Source organism: Protopterus annectens, chromosome 3.part1 (assembly GCF_019279795.1).
Source record: "Protopterus annectens isolate FY-2018-M chromosome 3.part1, PAN1.0, whole genome shotgun sequence".
NCBI classification, from domain to species: Eukaryota; Metazoa; Chordata; order Ceratodontiformes; family Protopteridae; genus Protopterus; species Protopterus annectens.
The window spans coordinates 1,706,546,983-1,706,571,494 of record NC_056732.1 but is presented as its reverse complement, the minus strand read 5'-3'; the positions used below and the strand labels follow the sequence as shown (position 1 = coordinate 1,706,571,494).

Genomic DNA, 24,512 nt, shown 5'->3' with positions numbered 1-24,512 from the left:
ACAACAAAATACATAAAACATCAAGTTGGTAGCCCTTTAATAACAGTCAAGTCGGGGACTCCAACTTAATGCTAGCAATGCATAGTGGGTGGGACACATCTGTATCCATAAATGGTTACTCCATTGTAGGAATTTGTGTTACATGGTTTACTTGGGATGTGTGTGCGCTTCCCTGTCCCCAAAAGGAAGAAGGCATATTGTTTTGCATCAAATCCCCTTACACAAAAGAATATTCCACAATTGGCTGCCCATTCTGTCATCATCCCAACCTTTAATGCGCAGACTACCAATCAAACCCAGGAATGTACCACTGCAGCAACGCTACCAATGGGCTGTCTGGCTAGTTATTAATGTCTGAAACTGGAAAAGAACTCCCAAAGTGTATTTTTTACTCCGCCGTCAGTATGAAACATAACACAGTTATAACAATCATCTAAATAAGACCTAACACAAGGTAACTCTGTAAATGCAGAATTGCCTTTTCGCATACTAAAGCAACCCTTTTAAAAGTACACAACTAACCAATCTAACATCACTCAAACTGGGAAAGCTATGAATCTACTGCATACATCTACTAAAATACTGAGTTTCTCAAATGGATTTACGAATGTCCCACGGATAACAAGCGCACACGACAATGCAGACTGACTGCAAAGCGAAGACTGCATGAGCCACCTAATTTGTCCTCTTCCACTCATACTAAGTAAGCTGCAGTTCTCCCTCTACCCTACAATGCTGTTGGGAACCATCTTAGGTCTGTCTAATACAGTTTTGAACTTAATCACACATTTTGATCCTACAACCTCTTCAAGAAGGCTGTTCAACTATGCAAACGATTTTCTGTAGGAGGGAGGGGGCCACTTGTTTTATCTCCTTGAGCACTTCAGCTTCTTAGACGGTGTCCTCAAGTTCTTGAGCACATTTTGTTTGAAACATGGTTCGTAGGCGTTTACTAGGCTAGCAACCACAAGGGCCTTTTTAAGCCTAGCCATGCATCCCAAATTTCTGACAAGTTCTGATGCCCTTGAAAAATGTAAGCAGGGGCTGGGGAGATGAAACATTTACAAGCAGGGGCCAGAGACATGAAACATTTACAGGTTGTCTGTGTTAAACTAGACATGAATTTCCTGTTCCCCATCCAACTGTCCAAGTTAAACTTGAACCGAGTTAGTGAGGAAATCTTCTTCACACAGACAGAGAGCCTGTTCCAGAGATGGGGTAGTCTTCTGGGATACATACCCATCTCTCCTGCAGGTCCTATTTATATCACAGGCAAAGTTTAGTCTTTAGAACAGGTACTTCTGCTGTTCTTTGTTTTGTGGATATGCAGGAGGTCCATCAGACTGGGGTCTGACATTGCCCTGTATGCCAGGCATAGATCTCCCCTCAACAGCCTGTAGGAGACCGAACACAGGGATTGGTGGCGCCTTGAGGTGGTCTGTATAGGACAGATTACTTACACCCTGTATTCTTTTACACAGGACATTCTAATTGTTGGATATGCCTGGTAAGGTACATACCAAAGGGGGCACTGTACTCAATGACAGCTCTGATGAATGCTGAATACAGTGAACAATGGCTTCCATGGACTTAGATGCCATACAAACCTTTGTTTGTAAGTTGTGCAACAAAGAATGATTTCCTCACTAATGTAGACATGTGATGGTCAATGGCTAGATTACTGTCTATGAGTCTCCCTAGGTCCCCGACTACAGAGTCAACTCTAATGGATGTGTTGTCAATATGACAGTTACCAGGAGTGGACGACTTCCAGAAGGATACTATTACACATTTCTTGGCATTTAGTTTAAGTGAATGGCTCTGACACCACTTGTCTGTCTGTGTCAGTGTGGGATTTAATGACAGCTCCCAATTTGCAATCAACTGTAAATTTAGTCAGCCAGACACCACCGACATTGGCCTTAACTTCAGAGAAGTAAATGCCAAAAAGGAGCAGTCCATAGACTGATCCCTGAGGGAATCCACCTGTAACAGACCTCTTTGTAGAGGTGGACTCCCCAATTCTACCTTCCTAGGTCCTGTGTGCCAGTTGGCTATCCACTGGGTAGCAAACGGGTTTGTATCCACCTCCTGAGTTTGTCAACAATACCCAAATGGGGTACCGAGTCAAATGACTTGGCCAGGCCAATGTAGGCAGTGTGAACCATTTTGCCTTCATCCATTGCTTTGGTGACCTACTCAAGAAAAGTCCACCATGTTCAGTAGGCATGACCAGCCCTTGACGAAACCAAACTGGGTTGGGTCCAGTGTCTGGAGGTTAACTTGAGCACTACTGATCACTTGTATGTAAAGCCATGGAAGGATTTTTCATAGACGACTAGTGAGACGTATAGGGTCTGTATAGTTTCCATGGTCTGTAGATGGTCCAACTTTGTGCAAATGGAGGACTCTTGCGTACTCCACTCATGAGGCAAAAAGCCTGTTTGGAGGCTACAGTTAAAGAGAAATTCCAGACAGCCTGATAGGTCATGTTTCATGCTATGTAGAAGGCATCCTGGGATACTGTCTGGGCCCATTGATGCAGTATCCTTGACCTTACTTGTAATCTATGTATTGCCTTGCGGTGCCAAAATGCTTGTGACGATTTCCCCTTCTGCTTTCTTTCTTCAAGACTGAACATAGGAAACTCAACTCTTCTATTCCCTATTTAAATAACTTTGGGTACAATCCATTTTTGTTTTCCTCCACTTATCTCCCTCAATCATTTCTAAATCTATGTAAAAGATGAGGTCTCCAGAAATACATGTAAGATTCTAGGACACCTTAAACAATCTACTAAGATTAAACACAACTTTTTTTCTTGTTTTTACCAGTGATAAGCTGAAAAAAGCATGTTTTGGAAGAGTTACCACATTATCTGCTTACTTTTACGGACTTGGGTACAAGTACCCAAAGTTGTCTTTTAGTCCCCTTGTTGCTAATGCTTTCATTCTGACTATGTACTCTTCATTGATTATCCCTTCCAAGATACATTAATCTGCATTAAATTTTAGCTGCCATGTGTTATCAATAAAAAGCAGGTTTTCTCCCAAATCTTTTACAATATCAGTAAAGTCTGAAAAGAGGGATTCCTGCGGTGGTGGTGGCTTGTCTTTTCGGCTTTTCCCAGTTAAGGGGTCGCCACAGTGGAACTCCGGTCCACTAATGACTGGCAGTAGAATTTTATGGTGCCAAGTTGCCAGCCCAGCACCCAACCTTCAGCGAAGGCACGCCCATTCATGCATGTCTTTCGGAGGCCACTCGACTGTGGGAGGACATGCAGACTCCACACAGAAGGCACTCCAGCAGAGAAGCGAACAGGATAACCTCTTGCTGTGAGGCAACAACGCTACCGCTATACCACCGCGGATACCTCCCTTTAAAAATCTTTTTTAATGTATGTTTTATCCACAGTAAAACTCTCAGGCACACTCTAGTCTAATCTACTGGTAACCTTGTGTATGGTGCCATCCTGAATACTTCACTAAAATCTAACAAGGCACTATCAGCAGTCCCTTTCTTGTCTACTGCCCTGGGTACCCAGCCAAAAACCTCTGCAAGTTTCGTTATCATTATTAATGTTTATATCATTAATCTATGCCATTTAAGGTCTCACGTTTCACTGCCTTCCATTCTGTATACAGGTTATACATGAAATAATCTTTGGCTCAGAATTAAACCGCTAATTGGTTTACAGCCCTCAGTTTAGGCCTTAGTCTAAAACAGATCACAGCTTTTTTTTTTATACCCAATACCAACATAAAACATACAAGTATATATGTGGGACCATGACTGCCTGAAAACAATTCTAAATGGAGTTTCATTTTTGAAATATTTCCTCAGGATTCCAGCAGAAATGGCTGGAGGATCTTTAAACCAAAAACAAAATTAGATTTCCTATAATTCAAAAGCAATAAACAGAGCAGCTCTGAACCTTAGTATCTACCAAAAAAAAGTTAAAATCCAAATGTGGCCAGTTACACACTGCACAAACAGACCCAGCTGGAGTCAATATTAGAAATCTGTTGAGGATGTCAGCATTTAACAACCTGTTGTCATACTCTATGGTTTGAGAACAACTAGTAAATCATGATTCAATCTAACATGCAATGTGTTACGTTTAGTACTTTGATATTAAATCGCAACTGCCTTCCAAATGTGTCAGAACCTGTTCTGGCACTCAGCAGGCTAAAAGCAGTAAACTAATCCTGAACAGTGTCAGCCCCTCATAGGGCACAAAGACTCAAAACTTCTTAACTTCACTGGTCATAATTCTGGAGAGTAGGAAAAAAAAGGGGGGTGGGGGAGAAGAATCAAGCAAAAAGTCTAAGTATTACCGTACAGGAGTTCAGAAAGCCATCTTTGCATGTTGAAAGCATAACCATAGAAACAAAGATAAAACAAAAAAACATTTACAGACTATCTTTAAACATCTTATTAGAACATGATAATTCCCCCCCCTTTTTTTTTTTAGAATTAGTGGAGTTTTATAATCAAGCTGGGCTTCAGTTGCTAAGCTAGGTTGTGGCTGGTCAAAACAGTACATACAACCGTGACTTGCATGTAAAGGGTATGATAACACTTTTGTTATGTGTAAAACAGCTTTAGAAAGGAAATGTGCTACATTTGTGTTTTAAAGTGTTTATTGGTACAGATTTCAGAACTTACATTACCTGCTACCTGTTCATTGCGGTTTATCAATAGCTTCAGTGCAACAGTCAGATTACGATGAAATACTGTTACACTTACTTAAATCATTTGCACTAGACACAAGCTCAATTAAGTGGTTCCATTCTTACCTGCACAACAGACAACAGGCTGTGCGGTGGCATAATAACTTATGCAACCACCTCCCCATTACTCTAGGAGTTCGCCAAGGCTCAATTCTTGGCCCTCTCTTCTTTTCAATTTTTATGAATGATCTTCATACTCATATTTCTCCTGCCACCTGTATACAATATGCAGATGATTCTACTTTAATCTGTTCTGCCTCATCCCCCACTGTACTGCACTCTCTCACCCAAAAGACTTTTGAAACCGTAAAGATGTGGTTCCTCAAACAATGCTTAATTTTGAACCCCCCCCAAAAAAAAAAAACAAATTATTACTCTTCTCACCAATCCGAAAATCCTCTCCACTGAATTTCTGTCTCACATCAAACAATGGCACAAACATATCACCCGATCCAACTACCAAACTCCTCGGAGTTGAGCTAGACAACAATCTGACCTTTGACACGCACATCAACAATACTATAAAATTAGTTAAACAGAAAACTAGGCTCCCTCTATAGAATTAAACCATTCCTTACTCCACTTGCCAGAACTTCCATTGCTCAGACCCATCTTATTTCCACTCTCCTGTATGCCTCTCCTATCTACACTTCAGTGTCCAAAGCTAACCTCAGCAAACTGTCTGCTGCCTACAACAATATTGCCAGATTTGCCACTAACTCTACTTTTAAAACACATCACTGCCAAAACTTAAGGCAACTATAATGGCTCGAACTTCAAAACCAAATTCTATTTCACCAGATCTCCTTAGCCCACAAAAATCCTTTACAAACCCACAAACACTCCCATTCTCACTTCACTTATCACTCCTTACTGCAATCTTAAAAGCCTTCGTTCCTCCGACAAACTACTTATATCCACTAGTAAACCCAATAACAAAGCTGGCAAATCCTTGTTCTCCAACACAGTAGGAAAAACCTGGAACACTCTTCCTCGCAATATCACAGCAATCTCCTCTCTTCCCTACTTCAAATCCCAACTCAAAACACACCTCAAAACCCACTGGCTCTGCCCCTGTAGCAACCCTGACTAGTTTACCTTTGGTATCTACGTACTCTCAACTTTTCTGCTTTAAATTACTAGCTTTCCTTGTGTATCTAGGTACACGCAACTTTCAGCTTTAAGAAACTCTTAACAAAACACACTATTTCTCAAGTTCTGTTTTGTAGTTAATATCTAATGATTTTTGATGTATATATTATATACATGCTTAATTTGTACCCTGTTCTTACAAATGCTTGCATGTGGAGCTTTTTTCCCCGGGCCTCTGCTGAAAATGGACATATATCCAGTTGGACTAGCCCGGTCAACAAATGTAAAATAAAAAATAAATAAGGCTGTTGCGATAATACACAAGTACCTTAAGTTTCAACAACCAAACATTTTTCTTTACAATAAATTAAAATGAACACTGTTCATTCATGCTCTGAAATGTAGTCATGCAAATAAGTATCTAATTTAAGCTACTACATTTTCATAATTTTTCTGGTTAAAGAGAAATACCAATTTGCCTGCTATATTTCTTAGAATTTTGTCTTTTATACCTTATTCAAACGACTCCCCTTGGTGAGGTATAGAAGAGTCAATATTTTACAGATCTGCAAGAATTCTTTACATCACTTGAGAAACTATACCTGCAGTGCTCCAAACCATATATATTGCTTACTTGGCAAAAAACTTGGGACACTGACATGGAGTAACCAGGGCATTATGCAGCTACAAAATCAAGAAGGCACAGGAATCCCCACGTCCCTAAGGCCACTGGAGCTTGCCCCCGTCCAAAACAATTGTGATAAATTTGCATGAGGAATTTGAGTGACAGCCATGGTGGGTTGTACATGCTCTGTGGTGCATTTTAAGTATTTTTTTTAACTTGCTGATCTATGTATATGATGTACCAAGCAGCACTTAAGTCAGTAAACTGCCTTTACTTCCTGTTTCAAAGGCCACATATATCAATAACTCCCCAGATAATAAGGAATCTGAGGGCAGTAGAATTATCTTAAACAAATGCAATCCGTGTTCACAGTTTGGGATTATTCTTATAAACACACGACTTCTACTACTTAATCTTCACAATATGCGGCAATATTAACCTCTTCAGCACTAGGCATTTTCAAAAGAAATACCCCCAAACTTACTGGGTCCCTATCACTCCATCAAAAAATCAGTTCAAACTGCATTTTCGGTGTTACTGCATCGAACATGCTGTTTGAACTGTTTTTTTTTTTTTTGAGAGATCGCAGTACAGTGGGGATCGGGAAATTTGCCCTTTCCCCACTGTAATACAATCTTGGAGTTAGTATATGTAATTAGTCGGGGGTAGGGGGACAAAGCCCCCCACGAGCGGAATTCGATAAACAGCATTTCCGATGAGATGCCGTTCGTTAAAGTGTAATTTCGATGAATTGCAATAGACCCAAACTTAATTTTATCTGTTTATATTGCTGTATATGAATGCTCAAGTCTTCAAAAAGGTTTACATTTTCATGCAATTTTATGGACAGGTTACTGGTATCACCTGCAAAACACTTTTTATGGTAGACACTAAGGTTCAGAGCTGCTCTGTTTATCGTTTTTGAATTACAGGAAATCTAATCTTGTTTTCGGTTTAAAGATCCTTTAGCCATTTCTGCTGGAATCCTGAGGAAATATTTCAAAAATGAAACTCCATTTAGAATTGTTTTCAGGCAGTCATGGTCCCACATATATACTTGTATGTTTTATGTTGGTATTGGGTATAAAAAAAAAAGCTGTGATCTGTTTTAGACTAAGGCCAAAACTGAGGGCTGAAAACCAATTAGCGGTTTAATTCTGAGCCAAAGATTATTTCATGTATAACCCGTATACAGAATGGAAGGCAGTGAAACACGGGACCTTAAATGGCATAGATTAATGATATAAACATTAATAATAACGAAACTTGCAGAGGTTTTTGGCTGGGTACCCAGGGCAGTAGACAAGAAAGGGGCTGCTGATAGTGCCTTGTTAGATTTTAGTGAAGTATTCAGGATGGCACCATACACAAGGTTACGAGTAGATTGCGACCTCACAGAGCATCTGAGTCATGAAGGTTAATAAAAATTCTTTTAATAGCAGGTTTATGACATTACATGGAAAAATGACTAAACATACGTGACTTTGGGCATTACTGTGTACTTTCAATAAAAGGCAGTAAATTAATTTGTTTGACAAGTAATTTCATAAATCAATAAATTTGGCAGCAAAACGTCAGTCTGTGGGAAGGGAATACAAGCTGGCGGGAATATGCAAATCTGAACTGTAAAGTGAAGACTCCAATGAAATGTGCAAGATTTGGAAATTGTAGTAGGAGTGCCAGTTCTCAGACAAGCTGGAGCCCAGGGTAGAGGTACAGGATGAGGTCTCTATTAAATTTGGGTCAAAATCACCTTATAAAAGCACGTTTCAAATAGGTTTTCCTCAGGTAGATAGCAAATGTTGTAGATGTGATGGGAAAGAGATAACTGGGAACATATGTTTTGGAACCATTATGAGATGACAGATGTTAAAAAGTTCCCTACAGAGTACTTCGGGTGAACAAATGGCTTTAACTAAGGAATGATTCTTTTCAGCCAAGGCACAGGATATGAACTGCCCAAACAGTAAAACTTTATTTAAGTTTAATTCTGTTGGCTGCAAAATAGGTTAAAGTCTAAACCACATATATTTGTTGTATCAGATGTTATATGAGAGACAAAAGAACTGAAAGAGGGATCTGTAGAAAAAGGAAGGTGGAAATTACATAGAAATAAATGGAAATTATGGGAACAATACACTAATGATTGACCTGACTGATAGTTAGGGATGTGGGAACAAAAATCTCCAACGCCGAAATACTTGCCTTAAAACTACAACTAAATAAAGAAAAAAGCATAAATCTAATTACATTGTATATCCCTCCTGGGAACAATGTAGATACACTGGAAAACATACTAGACTGGCTAAATAAAAACTGCCCTCAAGAAACCATAATCATGGGTGATGTCAACATCGACTGGAACCTGTGCTCTGTAGAATCTAATCCTATCCACATTAACCTTTATGGATATTCCCAGATCATAAACACTTCCACCAGAATTGGTAATGCAGACCAAAAAGAAAGTATTCTAGACTGGATCCTAATAAATTGCCCACCCCACACATACATGTCCGGGACCGCTCCAAATGACCTTAGTGACCACCTCATCACATAGATCAGGAAAAACAAAACAGGACTCTCCAAAACCCCCTTGTATAGGTCAGTTAGAAATAAGAAGCAGTTCAACCTTTTAAAGTTTTTGACTGAACTCAAATCTTGTAACTGGACTAATCTTATACATCTCCCTCTAGAGGAAGCAGTATCTACTTTTAATACTACCTTCTTAGCCATACTTGATATTCACGCTCCTAAAAGATTAATTAAAACTAAAACTAATACTGCACCCTGGCTCACAAAAGAAACTAAATCCAAAATCAAAATCAGAAATAAAACATGGGAAAAATGGCGCTCAACCAAACTACCCCTAGATCGGATAAAATTCCAGCAGGAAAGAAATGCAACTAAAAAATCCATACTAGCTGATAAAAACTACTACTCCCAACTACAAAATAAATATCACGACAATCCTCAAAAATTCTGGGCTGGTCTCAACAACCTTCTTCGCCCAGGCAAATCCTCCACTCCTACCCCAGAAAAGGAATTTGATAAAACACCAATAGAGGTAGCCAATACTTTTAACTCTTTTTTTACAGATACTATCCAAACCTTAGCCAACCAACTACCTGCCACCTGCTGCCCTATAACCAAAAGCATCCCTGAAACCACATCTACTTTTAATCTACAACCTGTCACCACTTCCAAAATAAGAGCCTTACTACAAAAACTAAAACCTACTACTCTCGCTGCAGACCAACTCCCAGCCGAATATTTACAATTAGCCGCTGATGTCATAGCTTACCCCATAACCATACTAATTAATCGTACCATCAAGGAATCTAATATACCCTCAATTTGGAAAATATCCCACGTCATCCCACTACATAAGGGTGGTTCATCCACTGAATTGTCAAACTACAATAGCTATAATGTCCCCTCTGGCCAAAGTCATGGAAAAATGCATACACAAGCAAATACTTCACTATCTTACCCAGAACAAACTACTGACCAGTTCTCAACATGGTTTCCGTCCTAGCCACAGCACAACGACTGCCCTGCTCTCCTTTACGGATACAATAAATCAAAACCGCAACAACAAAAAAATATCATCTGCTCTCTTTCTAGACCTCTCAAAAGCATTTGACATGGTCAACCACCAGCTACTTCACAATACTCTACAGAATCTCAACTTGGACAACCTAACGTTGGGCTGGTTCCAAGCCTATCTCTCAGGTAGGAAACAAGCAGTTCTCTGGCACAATAAACTTTCTAATCTCCTACCGAATACCATTGGAGTTCCACAAGGATCCATACTAGGACCACTTCTTTTTTCAGTCTTCATCAATGACCTACATAAAACCATCCCCGAGGCAACATGTATACAGTATGCCGATGATTCGACGCTAGTATGTTCGGATACATCTACAGTTAAACTTCTAGCTAAAACCCAAGCCTGCTTTACAGATATTGAAAAATGGCTAGCAGGACGTCAGCTAATCCTTAATCCAAATAAGACAAAATTACTACTCTTTCATCCAACCCATAAACTTCCCAACACTACCTTCACCATTCAATCAAACAACGGGACAATTATTACTCCAGATCCCCATACCAAACTATTAGGTGTGACCATTGATAATAAACTCAAGTTTAATACCCATATTAATCTCACCATTAAAACAGTGAATAAGAAATTAGGATCACTATATAGAATCAAATCCTTTCTCACGCCCATAACAAAAGTGACCATTGCGCGCACGCACTTGCTCTCTACACTTCTCTATGCATCCCCTGTGCTCAACAAGCTTAATAAAACCGAGCTGAACAAACTCTCATGTTCTTATAATCACATAGCCAGATTTGCTACGGCTATGCCATATAGAACCCACCACTGTAAAAACCTAAAACACCTGGGATGGATAGAACTTCCAAACCTCCTACAACAATCCCAACTCATCAAAGCATTTAAAATACTAAAATATCCGGATAAAACTCCAGCACTAAATAACCTAGTCATACCATATACTAATCTAAACAGACTACGTTCCTCTAACTTACCCCTTATTCAAAAAGTAAAATCCAATAACTCAGGAGGGGATGCTATATTCACCAATGTCACTGCCAAAATATGGAACACCCTTCCATCTAGTATCACCACCATCACCTCCTTACACAACTTTAAGAAAAGTCTATTCCAGTATTTCAAGTCCCACTGGCTATGCCAATGCTCACACCCAGACTAAACCCCCTTCTATATAGCTGTCTTAAATATTTCTCTCCTCCCTACCTTCTCCTGAGGGTACTCTACTTCCTACTATCTCTTCATCCAATCACCTTTTTTCCTTTTACCTCTCTAAGGGGCCAATCGAAAAATGTTAACTTTCTGTACTGCTTCTGCACTGTCCGACTATATGACCTGATTTTGCGGTCCTCTCGTGTTTTATATAATCAAGTGTATTGTTATGCTCCATATTCATTCTCTTTGTACTTAGTATAACCAATGTATGACTTTATTAACTGATTTTGCTCCTCTCCAGATTTGGATCATAACCGATTGTATTGCTATGTGCCATCTTAATCTCTTGTATATAAACTAACTTAAATGTGGAGCTTTTCTCCCCGGGCCTCCGCTGAAAATGGACATGTATCCAGTCGGATTTTTTCCCGGTCAACAAATGTAAAATAAATAATAAAATAAATAATCTGACATTTGACATTCGAGCAACATGTAGCAAGGATTGGAAGAAAATCATTCTATGGTCACCAAACTCATAAGCAAGGGTACGGCATCCAGTTCCAAGGAATTAATAGTAACCACTCTACTCAGTCCTTATCAGACCCATCATAAAGTTCCACGCCCCCTTGCAACAGTTGGAACACGGAGAATTCAGGTTATAAATACCCTGTTATGCACAGATCGCCTTAAAGTCGTACCTCAATACAAAGTCTCCAACAGATTACCAAGAGGCAATCTATGCCTAGCATGCAAGCATACACAGATCCAGCTCTGACAGAACTCTTGCACACCTGCAACACTAGATCCAAGGAACTGAACTTTGTGATATAAACAGAACCTGCTAGAGGGACTGATGTGTCTCAAAGGATCACAGCACTATGGAATAAACTTCCCACCTATGTTCATCCTTTACCGTATTCAAAAAGAACCTTGATCACTGGAGAGAAAAATGCAAATGCACCCCAAGCCAGGCATACATGTGTCTGACAGACAAAAGGTAAACATTAAATAAATTAATCCCCAACTAAGATGCCTCCCCCCCCCCATAACCCTTGGCTATCTCTCAAACATATTAACAGAACATTGATGATCCAGACAGAAGCAAAAGTAAGAAAATATCATTGTTGTTGGTGGGTCTTCATGCAGAGAAAACATTTGACAGAGTAAGCTGGGACTTTATGAGAAAGGTAATGAAAGCATTTGCATTTCCTGAAAAAATTACAAGGTTGATTAGGAGGATATACGAGAGATCGGAGGTTAAACTTAAAGTGAGTGGGGTCCTCTCTGATAATTTCTGCTTGGGGAGAGGAACCAGGTGTCTTTCCCCTTTATTATTTGCATTATATTTAGAACCACTGGCAAAGAAAATAACAGACTCAGAAATTCAAAGATACAACTGGTATGGCAGTCATGAAATTCAAGGATATAATTGTATGGCAGTCAAGAAAAACAGGATCTATTTGCAGATGATAATTTTATACCAGACAAAACCAGAAAGAGAAATTACAGTGTTGTGGAACATTCTGAAAACAGTTACAAATATTTTTGGGATACAAAATTAATGAAGTTAAAACAAAGGCAATAGCAGTAAATTATGCAGCCACATAGGAATTGGTTCAGCAATATCCATATTTATGGGTACATATAACAATGAAGTATTTAGGAGTATGGATTAAAAATGATTCTGGTGTGGCAGGTAAGATGTGAGAACAGACTAAACAAAGATAATACAAAATTGAGAAAATGGAAGCTTTGTAATGTGGATAGAATGATACAAGCAATTAAAATGTTTTTAGTCTCATTAGTATTAATACATACATCAGGCATATTTTTATCAACCAGAGGAGAAGTTTTGTATAGCAATCAATAAAGAGCTTAAGGACGTTATCTGGGAAGAGAAGATGGCAAGAGTCAAGTGGGATGAGCCAATTCTTCCAGTAGAACAGGGTGGATTGGGATTACCCAGTTTAAAAGGGTATTTCAGAGCTAAACAGTTAAGGCTCCTATAAATAGCACAAGCAGAAAACTATAATTCAAAGTGGAAAGGGATGATGATGGTAATGAAACAGGGGGAAGCTCAAGAAACAAGGAGAGACTGGGATTTTGAATGCACACCTTTAAACAGAATATAGATATAATATATTATGTATGATTACTGTTAAAGTATCAGAAAGTATCCCAAGAACTAAGCCAACACAGGAATGGAGAAAGGAAATTCTGCCAATAGAGATGACTGCAATTAGGGATACAGACAACAGGCAAGAGGGGGTGGAATTTATTGAATAAAACTGGCAAAGGAACCAAGGTATTGGGAGCAAATAACGAGAGAGAGAGAGACAGACAGACAGACAGACAGACAGAGACAGACAGACAGACAGAGACAGACAGACAGAGACAGACAGACAGAGACAGACAGACAGACAGAGACAGAGAGACAGAGACAGAGAGACAGAGAGAGACAGAGAGACAGAGAAAGAGACAGACAGAGAAAGAGACAGACAAAGAGACAGACAGAGAAAGAGACAGACAGAGAAAGAGACAGACAGAGAAAGAGACAGACAGAGAAAGAGACAGACAGAGAAAGAGACAGACAGAGACAAAGATGAAACAATTGGAAGACGCCAATAATTTATTTGGACTGCGGGTTAGAGATTGCCTGTACTCTGAAATCAGTCCTCGATAGGGAAAGCAAAGAGAAATAGGCGGGTGCTAAATGAAAGACCAGCATTGGTACAGTTTAGAAGAATCTAGAACAGTACATGTCATTAAAACAAAAAGGAATAATTGGTACAGTATATAAAATATTGCATGATAACTATAAGAATCAAATCAGAGGCAGTTAGAAAAGATTGGGAAGAGAGACTGGATAAGCAATTCAGAAAGAAACATGGGGGGGGGGTATATGTACGTCTCCCAAATATGCAACACAATCTAAAAAAATAGGATTTTTGCTTGGAAATGTTTACAGAGATATTTTATACCCCAAATAGACTCCAGAGCATTTTTCCTCAGGTAGACACCAAATGTTGGAGGCATGATGGGGAAGAAAGAGGTAACCGGGAACACATTTTCTGGCAGTGAAGTGAGTTGGCGACTTTAAGGATTCCCTACAGGATGCATTGTTGGAGATGCTGGGTTGGCAAATTGGTGTGACGAGACAGGTGATTTTTCTAAGCTATAATACAGAATCTGAACTGCCTAGACATGGTAAGGCTTTGAGGAGTCTAATTATGGTGGCTGCCAAAAAATCAGTTACTAGAAAATGGAAATCAAAATCTAAGCCAACTATACTACAAGTCATGAATATAGTAACAGAGACAAAACAACAGAAATTGAGATCTTTAGAGAAAGGTAGGAGCAAACTACATAGGAAAAAATGGGAATTCTAGGAACAATACAGAGACAGGAAGAATGAGGTTTAAAAGAAGGCAGGACTTAAAAGAGCGATGTGATGTTTGACTGAAACATTATTTAGTAGATTATAAGTGATGTACAATGTTTGCAACTGGGAGTGTGTCAGTATGGTTTGAGAGGTAAAAGGCTTGCAACTAGGATGGTGTCAGTGTGGATTGTTTTCATTAATATAAATGTACGATTGCTTATTTTAAGCAATGTTTTAAAAAAGATGTTTCTTGATTAAAAAAGGCAGGAATTCAATAATTTATGTAATGTTGCTTTGGTTATATAATACATAGCAATATACGTGAAGTTTAATGTTTGTAAATGTGAACTTGTTAATACAGTTTGATTGCTTTTATATAAATGTAATTTGCCTAGGTCACAAGTAATAATACAATAAAGGTGTTAAGCTACCTCTTCACTAACATACACCACCATACAGCCATCCAAGGAACTCTGACTAAACTGGGTTGGGTTGCATGGCTAGGCTTGTAAAGACCCTGGTGGTTTGTACCTTAGGTTTAAACCTATGAACCTATACATACAGAATAATATTCAGGAGGAGGAACAGTGAGGTTTAAGGGAAGGCAGGAATTCAGCAATGTATGTAATGTTGGACTAATTGTAGTTAGAAGGAAAAGATACTTTGTGTGTCATGTACAATGTAAATCAATGGAAAACATTTAAATATTAATATGGTTAAGCTTCTGTACTGTTAATGTATATGTCTATGACTACGTCTATGTCTTGAGTGACAAAAGGCTACGTAATTACTTGTATAGGCAGTGGTTTGGGGGCCAGGTCCCCCAAAGCTCTGAGGGTTTAAATGTTCTTTGATGCATCTTATTTTGAAAGGTAATTTGTTTTAACCTTTATTTTTCTTTTTTCTATTAGCCAAGAGTTATGCATGTTTCCCTGGTACTCTTGGTTTTCACAGAAGAAACACATTTTTCACACATGTAAACATATACTGCCACTGTCAATCATAAAATGTATACACACATGCGCACACATACTGTAATAATGCAAATTAAATCAGCAGCATGTCTTTTCAGTGCTAGAGAAAACCACTGACCCTGGATAAAACACACAAGGAGGAGGACATGCAGACTCCACATAAAAGGATTCACAGCCAAGAGTTCAACTAGAGAGCCAAGCTCTGTGAAATGTAATGATACCCATCATACCAAAGGCTAGTTACTTACACATATATTCTGACCAGACCATCAAAGATGGTCTCTTACTGTTTACAATGAGGTCTGTGAAGGAAAGTGAGAGAAATTATGACCACCTTGTTACTCAAATATACTGCAACACCCCTCCCCACATACAAGCGCATAAGCCACAGAAGTGTTCATTTTACACAGATTTCAAGAAATACAAAATACTGTTTGACCACTACTAAGATGGATCACTTTCTGCCCAACTACAACTAAATAGAAAAAGGTTAAGAATAGCAAGCCTCAACATCTCTCAGTTATAGTCAACACTTATTGTGTACTCCAAAAACTGCCAGTTTTTTTTAAGAAGGCCACAGTAAAGTATTCCAACTTGATTAACAGAATTGCATACTATTCCTGCAAATCAAGATAAATAACAGTTTAACCTGATCTGCAGTACTGTCAGTTATTTTCATCAACAGGTAGCTGCTATACCCAGCAAATGGCAAACCCTTTCAGATTGTGATTTTAAAAAGAAAATATTAACAGTAACATGTTTAAACAACAAACATTTTTTTATTTATGCTTTTTTGACAAGGTTAATGGCCTCTCCAGGGAGTCCTGAGGTGGCATTTATACTACTCGAGGAAATTTGGCCAGGGCATCAAGGAACTTCCTCTATTCTTTTGGTTTAACATCTTATCTGAAGGGCAACACACTCAGGAGTGCAACACTCAACCTATGCTGCACTTCAGTGCCAGCAATTCATCTTCCTGATGTGGGAATAGAACCAACAGCCTTCTTCACAAAAAGATGAGTGTGCTACCTGTTGTGCCACTGCTATGGTCACTTGGGTCTATATCAATTCAATGAACCCCTCTCACCTCCAGCTAATTATATATACCAACTCCGAGATTACACTACAGTGGGGAAAAGGCAAATTTTCTATGCCCTACCGTAATGCGATCTCAGTCAGAACAGTTCAATGATCCGATCCTTCGATGGATTAATATGGACCAGGTCACTTCAAGGCATACCAACTTTAACACAAGCATTGGCCACTGTAAAGTATTCCAACTTGCCTCATACATACACAAAGCAGTGCTGCAAGGTCAAATAAATAGACTGTTAGAAAACAGCAGTGTCATTTTTATCCACAGACATCCCCAGTATCCAACAATTATAGACACACGGTTGACTGTATACATTCCAGATGTCTTAGCTGTAACAAAAATAATGGCCACAGTAATTTCAGTTCTGTTGCACAAACAAGGTAGCACTGTAAAATATTCCAGCTTAATTAACACAAAACTACTGCTGCAAAAACAGACTGACAGTTTACCTTGAGCAAACGACAGAAGGATCGGTCTTTTTTTTTTTTTTCATTTAATAGACAGCTTCCTCATAGTCAGCAGTTATAACCACTTTGTATTGACTGTGTGCAAGTCAGATGTCTGACTGCATTAAATTAAAGGAATAAATAATACATCCATCCATCCACAACCCCTTTTTTCCATTTCTTGCACATGGAGTTGAGTGTCACTTCAACAGTAACAATCATCTAAAGCCAATATTTACACCGCTAGATGGCTAGCCCTGCCGTAGTCGTTTATCCACACCATACACTTGGATGCACATACACCTATGGGCAATTTAGTATGTCCATTCCACCTACTGCATGTCTTTGAAATGTGGAAGGAAACCAGATCACCTGGAGGAAAGCCACACAAACACAAGGACGACATGCAGACTCTGCAGAGAAGGTACCCCAGCACAGAACCGAATTGGGGAAACTCTTGCTGTGGGGCAATAACGCTATCTACCACAATAAAGAACAAGACAAAGTTTCAGAAATAAATGATAATAAAAGTGTGCAATACAATTTAGTGAAGGAAAATAAAAAAATCCCTTGGCAAGATGGTTAAGAGAAAGGAAATGAAAATGTATAGGGACCAATATTAAAGGAAAAAAAAACAGTAAAGATAAATAAGAAAGAAATGACTGAGAAATAATAATTGACACAGATATGATTATCTTGAATATACAAGACTTAAATAGGGATGAGAGTACAAACAATATGGAGAGATAATGTAGTGTGGAATTTAGGAAGAGAGATTTGTATAGGTATGTTTTATGTACAGACAAAATATTAGATGGAACATTAGTCACAAGGGATACAGTAACAATTTTAGAGTACATAGCATTATTGCACTTTATACATATGTCACAAGTAAATAAGTTTTTAAAAATTTCAGGACTACATAATACAACTGTACGGCACTTTAATTGTGATTTGAAAAGAAAAAAAGGTGGTAATGTGAATAACATTTTAGAAGTAATTAGGTATGGGAAATTTAGTTTATGGTGATCCTATAGTCAGGCACACTGATGTCCCACTCACCAGGCTAAACAAGGAGAAGGTTACTGTCAGCTGCCTGTTGGGTGCCAAGATCCGCCACATAACCCACACATTCAGGTCACTCCACAACAAGTACAAATATGACTCTGTCATTGTCCATGTTGGTGTGAATGACCTGAGATATACCTCCCTGGACTATATGAAAAGAGACATGGAGGAGCTCTCCGATCTTGTAGCCCAGGCAGGTAGGACACTAGCCCTGAGTAGCATTCTGCCATCACCCAGAAGGATACCGCAGTACAAGGACAAAATGCTCAACTTCAACAATTGGCTAAGCTTCTGGTGCCATTCTAAAGGGATACAGTATCTGTCCGCCTGAAATGACATGGTTGAGAGAGCAGGATGCTTTGACAGAGATGGCCTGCACCTGTCACCCCTGGGATTCCAGATACTGGCTAAGGTTCTTGCCGCCCCTATAGTGCCTTTTTTAGGCAAGGTTCAAATTACAAATTCACCACCATAACAGAACAGGCAAGCAAAAACTGAGGGTGATGCTACAAGTCTAAATCTCAAAATGCACTCACTCGAGGCACTCCTTAAAATGAAGAACATCGATATCTGTGCAGTGACTGAGACCTGGTTCAATGTTCCAGAGAGCACCCCTGCACTACCAGGCTAAAACTCATACCACACATTTCGGTCATGTAACCTGGACCGGAACACCAAAGGCAGAGGTGTGTCCACATTCATTAAGGATATCCACACCTCCAGGCTAGTTGCTCAGCATAATGCAGCCGAGGTTATCCAAATGCAACTAACTCTGGGCAAAACTGCAATCCAAATTGTAGCTTGCTACAGATCACCCACCATGCCCCAGGATTCCCACTCTTCTTTTCTTGATGCACTGAAAAATATTAGGGTTCAACCAAACACCCTAATAATAGGCGATTTCAACTACCCCACCATTAACTGGGAAAACTACTCATGTACCAACTCTTTTGCTCAACGCTTTCTGGAATTCATAAACTCCAAAGCCCTGGATCAACTTATCCACCACCAGGGGCAACAATATCCTAGATCTAGTCATTACCAAAATGAGTGACCGGTGTTCCACAACTGAGGTCGACACCTCATTGGTCCGATCTGACCATAAGCTAATTACCCTAGATATCCACATCATGCACCCACCCCCCATTAAGGAAACCATGGTAAAAAATGTCTCCAAAGCCAACTTCATGCTTCTTAAGACAGAAGTGGTGAACTTCATGACACCCATGCAGTTGGACAATACAGTTACGACTACTGAATCCTACACAATTTCACTTTATAAGCACTTACATGACTGCATGGATCATGCTATCCCAAACAGAACCAAGACGCTATCCTCCAAAAAAAAGGAAGCCAATCTGGTGGTCCCCTGCCATAAACAAACTGTACAAAAGAAGAAAGAAACTGTTGCAAAAGAGAGTAAAATCCCATGAGTGAAGGAGCTCCCTGGTCAGCCTCAGTAAGAAGCTGCGAACCCTGATAAAATTCTCCAAAGCTAGCTACGAAAACAAAAATCGCCACCGATTCTACAGACAACCACAAAGCATTCTATAGCTATGTCAAGAATCTCAATGGCAACACTCAGATCTGCTCCGAGTTACAGCACAATGGCACTGAATATACAGACCCAACTTCAGTGCTAACTTTACCCCCCTCTCACCTCCTAAAGAGCCTATCTCTATACTGGAAGAATGCAAAGTTCCTGTAATCACGGCTGCACAGGTAAAAACCACACTCTCCAAAGCCAAGAACACAGCATCCATGGGACCAGACAACATCCCAGGCTGCTTTCTACACGAACTACAGAATGAACTGGCACCCCACCCAAGTACCATGTTCAATCATAGCCTCACCTCAGGCTTTCTGCCTGCTGAATGGCACACAGCAACGGTTATCCCACTCCACAAGGGGGTAGCCACCATGGACCCCAGGAACTACTGCCCCATTAGCCTGACGAGCCTGGTCTGCAAGGCCATGGAACGTATAATCATGGAACTTATAAACAAAGACATTGGTAATCTCCAAACTCTGGACCCCACCCAGTTCGGGTTTCTAAAGAGCAGATCATGTCTTCTTTGAAGCAGTCACCAAAGTCGTAGACAAGGGTAAGGTGGTTCACATAGCCTATCTAGATCTTGCCAAGGCTTTTGACACCATCTTCCACTCTGGAATTACAGATAAACTCACTAAACTAGGTATAAATCCATATGTCACAAGATGGGTTGCCAGCTGGCTCACTGACAGAACCCACACTGTGAAAGTAGTAGACTCCAAATCCGACTTCAACCAGTGACAAGTGGAGTACCACAGGGTTTAGTCCTGGGTCCTCTCCTGTTTGGTATCTACTTCTCTGAAGTACAGGCCAACACAGAAGGTCTTTGGCTAACGAAGTTTGCAGATGACTGCAAACTAGGAGCCATAATCAAAACTCCCAACGATGTGGACATCCTACAAAAGGGCCTCACTGAGACAGATGCCTGGTGTCAAAGCCATGGCCTCAAGCTCAATGCCAAAAAGTGCATTGTCATTCCTTTTGGTAAAAACTCAGTACCCATGAACTACCACATAGGTGGTAGTCTACTTAACACCGAAAGTGTGATAAGAGACCTTGGGACACAGGGGGACAGTAGTCTCTCCTTTGATAATCACATCGCCACAGGAGTCAGGAAATCCTTCTATGTGGCATACCTCATCACAATAGGTTTCTCATCCAGGAAAAAAGGTCATTGTTCCCCTCTATAATGGGTCTAATGAGTGACGAGTAGAGTACAATCCCCCTTTTGGTATGTACCTCACAAGACATCTACAACAACTGGAAAGGCCACAGAAATACCTCACAAAGAGGATTACCGGCCTCAAAGAAATGCCATATGCAGACCGTCTCAAAAAACTGCAGCTTTACTCCATTGCATATCGCCTACTCAGAGGCGATCTCTGCCTAACACACAAAGTTATGTGAAACCCAGAGCTTTTAGACATGCTCCACTTAAAGAAATCCCAAACCCTACAAGCTACACGCTCTAGGGACCTAAACCTCATCACCACAATAAACAGAACATGCTGGAGGGATAGATTCCTGTCCCAGAGACTTCCCATACTCTGGAACAAACTACCTATCTATATCAAACAAAGCTCCTCATTAGCACTGTTCAAGAAAAATCTTGATGATTGGATGGGAGATACGAAATTCACCCCAGGGATCACTTCTGTGGCTCTGCTCGACAGTGGCGCAGGAAAATAATGTTCTTGGGTGGAGAAAGCCAGGGTACCTTTGGCTAGGCTTATATAGGCCCTAGGGCCAATAGCCTAGTACCTACCTATGAACAAGAGACACATTCCACTCATGACCCAAAAAGCATGACATCACTGGAGGAGTTCCCTATAAACACACATCATCATTCAATGACAAATAACTTGCAGAAAAACATCATCATGCTTGACAGCATTAATAGACATACAGTTAAAGTACTCGACATAGATACAATATTTTCCAACTCTTAGATACGTCACACATATAACATCTAAATCTCATTTCTAAAATGTATGTAAACAGTATAAACAACCTGATAACTTTAAAGCACAAACAAAGATAAAGTCCTCAAGCTTAGAGAAAGAGGAGCCGATCAGAAATAATTGTCAATGAAAAAGCCTGGTATTTATCCAGGCGAAAGCGCTTGATTTCATTTTTATTGTTTATCCGAATACAGTTTTGCTTCATTAACAATTATTTCTGATCGCCTCCTCTTTCTCTAAGCTTGTGGACTTTATGTTTATCTGGTTTGGATCTTTATCAGTATTGCGTTATTTGGTTTAAAGCACAGACAACAAGAAGGAACAAGTAGATACCTAGAGCTGGCAAAATATTAACTTGATAAACATGTGTAGTCACAATCAAGGAGGCAACAGCATTGATTCATCAACAAACGAATGAATCAGTTAACAGATTAACCAAACTCAGGGTTGCAGAGGAACCACAGCCTATCCTTACAAGTTTCTTTGCCTTGCATCCAGTGAATGCCCTTAATAGTATGCCAGTTTATCGCAAGTCATGTGGATGGCGTGCACAACATTAGACAATTTGGAATATTGCTAATTTACTTAACAACACATTTTTGTGAAATGGGAGGAAGCACCCTGCAAAAAATTAAGTCAGTTCAGTACAGGCACAAGACTCTGCACAGAAGACACACCAACCAACAAATGAACTGGAGAAATAAGTACTGTAAGGCAGCTGCACTACAGCACCGCTCGCTGACAGATTTAAGGGAGATCCGAGAAAAAAAGATCCAGCAATTGTTATATGGGATACAGCGAGAGGTTAGCGGAGAAGATTAAAGACTAACAGTGTAAGAAATCTTAATGCAGTTACAGAGTTTAGTGAGCAGTTGCCAAGCAGGATACTGAATTTAAAAACATAAGGTTAGACATAATTTAAAACTGAAAATACATTGCTAATTAGGTTTACAAACACAGTCAAAAAGACCAAACAAAAACTGAAATTACTAGTCAAGAAACTTCACTATTGCAGTTGTTCAAAGAGTAACAGTTTGACTTGATGAAATATTTAAAAAAAAAAAATCTAAAGCTAATCATTTATCAGCACAAGGTGCCTATTACAAGGTCTACAGAAATGAAAACTTCAATATGCTACCACAGAATGCCTACTGAACCTACTGCCATTTAAACATTCTAAGGAAACCTAATCAGTTAGGATAACAGATAGAACTACCTACTGTATTTCACTCAATCCACTTATAAATGTAAATAGTCCTTAAACATACGGCTCCCACTGAGTCTTCTATTTTTCTGGGACCACCTGTAAAAATGTAACTATATTTCTATCATTATCAGTCTTTAGAGTATTGTACCCCACAGGCATAACTCGCCTGGGTATCTGGGCTTTGTGACACGTAAAAAAAAAAAAAGAAAACTGTAGCCTTAGGTTAAGTGGTGGAGACCCCCCCCCCCCCCATCCCATATGCAGGACCCTCTGCAACCCCTTTCTTAATATAACTTCCTCGGAAGTCCCACAACCTGAAAATTACCTAAACTGGCTGTTGGTCTTGTCAAGACAGTACATCAGCCGTTTATTATACGTAGATAAAAAAACAATAAAACACAATAACAGCAAAACATTTAAAATCAACAGCCTGATGTTTTACATTATACTAAACACTGTTTTGTAAACTAAATTATACATTAAATACTGTTCACAGTTTAAAGGTAGGAATAAACAGTCCTCTACTGTTAATCTTTGTTGACAGTAAACTCCTCTGGAAAGTATCACATCTCGCAAAGTTGTGGAGTACAGCGCCACTTCAAACACATTATCAATAGCATTCAGGAAAAGAAAAGAAGCATCTCTCCATCAAGAGGACACACGTTCAATCCCCTAACTCTCCACTTTCTGCAAGTGCCCAACCAATGCTCACGATTGTCATGAGAAAGAAAAATAACAGTGATTATCAAATGAACTGTATCTGGTTGCAAAACAACACAATTCAACATGGACTAGTTATGTAAACATCTAACATAAAACGTCGTGGAGCGTCATTACCTAACTTATGTTTAAAGGGAATAAACTGCACTGCTATATCAGCTTGCCCAATAACACTCGTCAGATGACAGCTTATCATCATCACTAAATGAAACCGGTACCGCTACTCTACTGCTTATATAGTACTCTCACGGCCAACAACCGGATAAATGACTAGTCTGTCTCACCAGGCTTACACTAGCGTATTAATAATATACCCAACGAATTCCAAACATCTATAATTTATCCCTCAGCAGCAGCAGCGTGAGCACTTACCGTCTTACACCCAAGTAACTATGTTTTACTCTCAACGATACTTATTTCCTGAAATGTCGGCCTGTCCACCCCTTAGTTACAAGACCAAAAAAAACCCTTCGTCTACAGATAATCAGACTGCACCATGACACGCGCTTTGACGTCACACCGCCCCCGACGTTGGTAGAAAAACACCGGCTAGAAGGGAAGGGTTATTTTACCTCGGTTTTGAAGACTGTGAGGGTGTAATACAAACAACTGATATTCCGGTTTAGTAACTCAACCAGATACCTTTAGAGTGTTTGGAATGTACTGATCCCTCGACGCCCGGACGTTTATTTTCCCGGTCGATAAATTAGTTTTCCTAAGGATGTATTCTCTTTATAAACTATTAATTTTGGCCGATATTTTCCACGATAAAAATCATTGCCTATTTCAGTTTTTTTTTTTTATATTGCAAATATGTTTATTTGCAGACATAAAAATGTATTAAGGGGAGTCTACAAACAAGGCGTACTTCTGTGACAAGACAACTGACAGCAGATAAGTACAGTCCCAAGATCCGCAATC

The 24,512-nt window shown here is 39.6% G+C and overlaps 1 protein-coding gene across 1 annotated transcript in view; it reads right to left on the bottom strand.

Moving 5' to 3' along the window:
- GRINA (glutamate ionotropic receptor NMDA type subunit associated protein 1) overlaps positions 1-24,115 on the bottom strand; it is a gene marked incomplete in the record, with an annotated part of 1,506,806 nt that extends 1,482,691 nt beyond the window's left edge. Inside the window, 1 exon segment of the mRNA XM_044067718.1 lies at positions 23,964-24,115.
- Between the last annotated feature and the right edge of the window lie 397 nt (positions 24,116-24,512).